At 46.8% G+C, this 5570-nt stretch overlaps 1 non-coding gene across 1 annotated transcript; it reads left to right on the top strand.

Moving 5' to 3' along the window:
• Positions 1-1140: 1140 nt before the first annotated feature.
• Positions 1141-1212, top strand: TRNAM-CAU (transfer RNA methionine (anticodon CAU)). The gene has a single exon. It is a non-coding gene; the product is annotated as a tRNA-Met (tRNA).
• Positions 1213-5570: the final 4358 nt, after the last annotated feature.

The raw sequence follows: 5570 nt of genomic DNA, 5'->3' as shown, positions 1-5570 counted from the left end.
GGACAGAGAGAGAGAGTGAGAAAGCAAATCTCTAACTACAGGACCTGAACCATGGTCAGCCATGTGGGAGTCCAGCACCCTTGACCACCACACCCACTGCTGGAACTGCCATTTAACTATTTATTAACCTTGCATTAGTTTCTCATAATATAAAATATTACAAATATTAAAAAGATTAAGAGATAAAATAATGTATGTTTTATGAATTATGGCAGTAAGAAGACTGGGATTTTGGAACCAGCAGATGGTGTAGTAATGGTCATGTTGCAGGGCTGACTGGTTTGAGTCCTGGTCCTGGCGGATTAAAACTCATGCCGTGTGTGTGTGTGTGTGTGTGTGTGTGTGTGTGTGTCCATGTGCCCAAACTCACAGAAGGAGAATTAGGAGAATTGAGGAGAAGGAAATTGGGTGTGGCCATACTTCCTGGGGAGTTATTTCTTACTTTCCCTCTCACTGTCTCTTTCTGATGAGTGCGCATGTCCTATGACAGAAATCTTAAAAATAAAAAGAAAGAAGAAAGAAAGAAAGAGAAATAAAAGGGAAGAAAGAGCAGAGCAGCGGCCGCCAGCTCGCCCTGCCAGCCAGCGCCTGCCAGGGTCCTGTTCCCTGGAAGTCTTCACCAACTTGCTACTTGGTTTCTTGGCCTTCGTCACAGCGCCGCTACCCGGACTGGGTCCAAGTCGCAGCGCCATGCAGTGACCCGTACCGTAATCACACTATTCCAGGAGCGCCGTCCTGTCTCAAATCCTGCCTTTGCGAGCAAATTAAAATCTTCTTCTCTTATCCAAACAATCTTCTACGATGCTTTTTGACAGACGTCTGAATGATAAGACAAAAGATGACTCGATTCCTGCGGGTTGGGCGACAACCTCAGGTCCCGCGACGAGGAGCCCCGGGGCCGGCATGGTGCGCTCGGCGACCACAGAGCGGCTGCCCTCCAAGTCTGGACACTCTGGCGGGCTGCGAACGCGCAGGCCTGAGGCCACCCGGCTGGCCAGTGGCGCATCTCGGACCTGCCAGGCAGAGGAAGGGCGGGACAGAGATGCAGCGCCTAGACAGCATCCAGAAGGCAAGTCTTTCCTCAGCGCCAAAAGGTGGTCCACATATTTGAACGGAAGAACAGGAATGTGTGCTCTTGGTAGCAGAGTGGCGCAGCGGGAGCGTGCTGGGCCCATAACCCAGAGGTCGATGGATCGAAACCATCCTCTGCTATCTGGCTCTTTTATAAACCCTAGTTGGAAAACCCGAAAACTATCTCCCTACTTGGCTGTGACAACTCTAAATTTTTCACCTCAGTGGCTGGTGGCGATGGCCGCTCAGTTGAGTTGTCATGTGGGTGTGGTATACCTTTCATAGAGGTATGGAATTTAGTTTTGTTACTGGCTGGATATTTCCTTTTTCAGTAACAATTTTCTTTTTATCTTATATCATTAAATACTTGATAAAATTATCACTCTCATAATTGTCTCCCATGCCTTTGTTCATCATTACTTTTTTTCCTGTCACTATAAAGACCCTTTCAGGGAGGCTGCTGAACAGGTGCACCTATTACCTGCTCCATAGATATTTATTGAAGGCAACCAGTTGGCTCCACCCTGTCCTGCCTTCCACAAAGCACAGATAGATAATAGGATTGCTGTAAGTGCCCTGCACAGTCCTTCTGGTAGACCAGCATGGTTTCCTAGACAGAACCAGGGAATGCTGAGACGACACTTCTGGTTCAGTGAACTGGCCTATGGATTCAAATCGTCTCCTTGGGGATCTTTGCTGAGTCCCAGAATGGGGTTACCAGACCACGACCAGAGTTCCCCTCTGTGTACTTGAGAGTGTGCTGAAGGAGCTGTACCCAGAGTGTCTCACAAACACTCGAGTGTGATTTAAATGGGCTGGGCTGGGAGAGAACTCATGATTCTGGGGCCTGGAGAGGCTGAGAACAGGAGGAATGGTGGAAGGACGACCTTCCGGCAGAGCAGAGATGGTCCACATCCCCATGAATTTCTCTCTATAACTCAGATGCCATAGCCGCCTAAATGGCACTATCACCTGAATGGGCTCATCTTGGGACACCAGGAGGAATTAAGTTTGATTTAGGATATTTTTAAGAATTATTTTTATTTAACTTTTTTTATTTGTTTATTTTAATTTGATCAGAGAGGGACCGAGTGAGAGAGAGAGAGCAGGAAAGTAAGAAAGCAAGCCGCCAGGTCTAGGACTTGAACCGTAGTTTGGGGATCTTTGCTGAGTCCCAGAATGGGGTTACCAGACCACGACCAGAGTTCCCCTCTGTGTACTTGAGAGTGTGCTGAAGGAGCTGTACCCAGAGTGTCTCACAAACACTCGAGTGTGATTTAAATGGGCTGGGCTGGGAGAGAACTCATGATTCTGGGGCCTGGAGAGGCTGAGAACAGGAGGAATGGTGGAAGGACGACCTTCCGGCAGAGCAGAGATGGTCCACATCCCCATGAATTTCTCTCTATAACTCAGATGCCATAGCCGCCTAAATGGCACTATCACCTGAATGGGCTCATCTTGGGACACCAGGAGGAATTAAGTTTGATTTAGGATATTTTTAAGAATTATTTTTATTTAACTTTTTTTATTTGTTTATTTTAATTTGATCAGAGAGGGACCGAGTGAGAGAGAGAGAGCAGGAAAGTAAGAAAGCAAGCCGCCAGGTCTAGGACTTGAACCGTAGTTAGCCTTGTGGGAGTCCAGCACCCTTAACCACGAGGCCACCTGCTGGCCCTCTTTTCTTCCAATTTCATTCTTCTGCATGTCTTTATCAAGTGCTTCCTGTACCATTCCTGTTGAAAAAAACTATCTTATCCCATGGAATAGTCTTGGAATTCTTGGCAAATATTATTTGACCCTACACTCAGATTTATTTCTGGCCTCTCAGCTGCATCTCATTCAGAGACATGCTTATTTTTATGCCAGTACACCACTGTTATTAATTCTTTACATATTTGATGGAAAATCATGTCAGCCTGGACTTTTCTTTGTGGATAGTTTTGTTTATCATTTCTGATTTTCTTTATTTATTCCTGTGGATTTGAGTTACCATCAGGAATTTTTCTTATTTCAGTACAGCTTTCTTCTCACACACCTCCTTGGTGTTACTGTAAGCTGTCACAGGGCTGACAGGTGGCATGGTGGTTAACGGTGCTGGACTCTCACAAGGCCAATTGGTGTTTGAGTCCCAGACCTGGTAGCTTACTCTCATTCTTGCTCTGTTCCTCTCTAGTTAAATTTAAATAAAGTTAAACAAAGTCACTCTAAAAGTACATTGTTACATGCACTTCTCTGTACTCTCAGATCCCAGATACATGATATGTGTATTGTTTGTTTTTCTTTTGAATTTTCCGAGAGGACACCTGTACCTGCTGAAGAGAGTCAGAAGAGAGGGAAGGAGGGACAGTGAGGTGCTCTCCCTGGGGTGTGGTCACACTGAGATACTAGGTCAGTGCAAAGTCATGACAGTTTCCTATTCAAAAATGCATCATGACTTTCCTGATGACCTAATATCTTTTTGTCCATTTCTCTCTCTCTTCAGGATTTTGGGCATGTACATACATGAACCCTGATGTTTTCCAAGTATAGTCGGATATATGGGATCCAATCACCTTAACCACTATGCCACCTGACTGGCTCCACATTTTTTTTAAGCAGTTGCTTTTTACATCAATTAAGAGAAGAAATATGCAATGTATACTGTCTTTTATGATTACATATTTACCAGTGCTCTTTTTTCTTGTTAATGTGTATTTGAATTACCATATGGTGTCACCTTCAGTCTGAAGAACTTTCTTTAGTATTACTTATAAGGCAGGCCTGCTGACAAATTTTCTCAGTTTTTGTTTATGTGGGAATGTCTTTATTTTGCTTTCATCTTTTTTTAAAAAAAACGTAATTATTTATTTAATTTTATTTGCTATTATTATTTACTTTTTAATTTGACCAGACAGAGACAGAGAGAGAGAAAAAGGGAGAGAAAGCAAGTTGCCACATCCAGGACTCAAACCACGGTCAGTCATGCGAGTCCAGCACCCCACTCACCATGCCAGCAGCTGGCCCCTGCTTTCATCATTTAAAGATAGCTCTGCTGGATAAAGAGTTTGAGGCTGACCGTCTTTTTTCTTTGAGCATTTTGAATATCTTATATGTCACTGCCTGTGGGACTCCATTGCTTCATGTAAGAAGTGTTTATTGCTTTGTGTCTTGCTAGAAGGCACATGCACTCACTGGAGAAAGAGGAAGAGATAGAGAGGAGAGGAGAAAGCGCTCCTCAAGGAGCCATGCTGCAGAAATGCAGAGAAAGACAGAGAGGGGGAAGTGAGAAATGGCCTCCCAGAGGTGTCTCCATCCTGTCTGATTGGAGCATGTGTCTCAAGTCACCAGGTCTGGGACTCGAACAGCATGGAGAGCCACGTGGTATATGGCTGCCTCACCCGCCGGGCCACAAAGCCAGCTGGAGGACTCATTTCTTACTGTTTTTAAGTAATTATTTTCTTACTTAATTCCATGTACCATCATTATTCTTCACTTTGGCCGGTAAGAGACACAGAGAGAGAAAGCCACCAGGTCCAGGACTTGAACTGTGGTTGGCCACATGGGAGTCCAGCAAAGTAACCGCTATGCCATCTAGTGGTCCCAGTAAGAAATTACTACATAAATTGTCCTCCGAAGTGGCTGTCCAGTCTTGCAGTCTGACCAGCAATTGCTGAGAATTACAGCAGCTTCCCATACTCCCCAGCATTTGGTGGCATCAGTATTTTGAATTGTATCCGTTCCTGTGGGTGTGCGGCTGTATGTCATTAACGTTTTAATTTGCAATTCCCAATGACATCTTTTCTTATGCTATTTTCCATCCGTGTATCTTCTTAGTAATGTATCTGTCCAGAGCTGCTGCTCATCCATTTCTTTTTTACACATCACGTGACACTTTGTAACATTGTATGTACACTTTGTGTACCAATCCTTTATCAAATATGTACCCTGCAAATATTTTCTCCCAGTCTGGGCTTGTCTTTTCAGTCTCTTAGAAGTGTCTTCAGCAAGCGGAAGAGATTGCTGGGTGGCGGAGCTGTGCTGCGCGGTTCCTGCTAGGGCGAGGTTCTGGTGGGCGTGATATCCCTTGTGACAGCCCAGAAAGCCCTGAGTTTCCTAAGCGTGGGCGGCGGGAAGGCGGCCTGGCCTGGGTCTACCCGCGGCCGGGTGGAGCCGGTTCCCTGGCTCAAGGCTGGCACTCCCTGGCGGCAGCAGGCGTGGCAGACAAGGAGAAGCGCCAGGCGCTGAATCACAATTCGGCCTCCTAGCGCTGGTGGTCTGGGTCACAGAGTCCACCCGTCCGGGCTTGGAAGCGCTTTGCACGCAGCCTCGGGCGCCATAAAACGCCCGGATACTGCCTCCAGGTCCCAGCTCCGCGCAGCCGGCGAACCGAGTCGCCCAGCTTGGTGCGCCGAGCCCAGACGTCGGGGCTCGATGCGCGAAAGCCCGCCTGCCCCTGCCGAGCGCGCTTCTGCTCCGCCCAGGCCCCGCGTATCCCGGCTGCGCGCATGCCACGAACTCTG

The sequence above is a fragment of the Tupaia chinensis genome, unplaced genomic scaffold (assembly GCF_000334495.1).
Source record: "Tupaia chinensis unplaced genomic scaffold, TupChi_1.0 Scaffold140356_1, whole genome shotgun sequence".
NCBI classification, from domain to species: Eukaryota; Metazoa; Chordata; class Mammalia; order Scandentia; family Tupaiidae; genus Tupaia; species Tupaia belangeri.
Note: the sequence above shows the minus strand (reverse complement) of the source record. Positions and strands in the feature narration are given on the sequence as shown.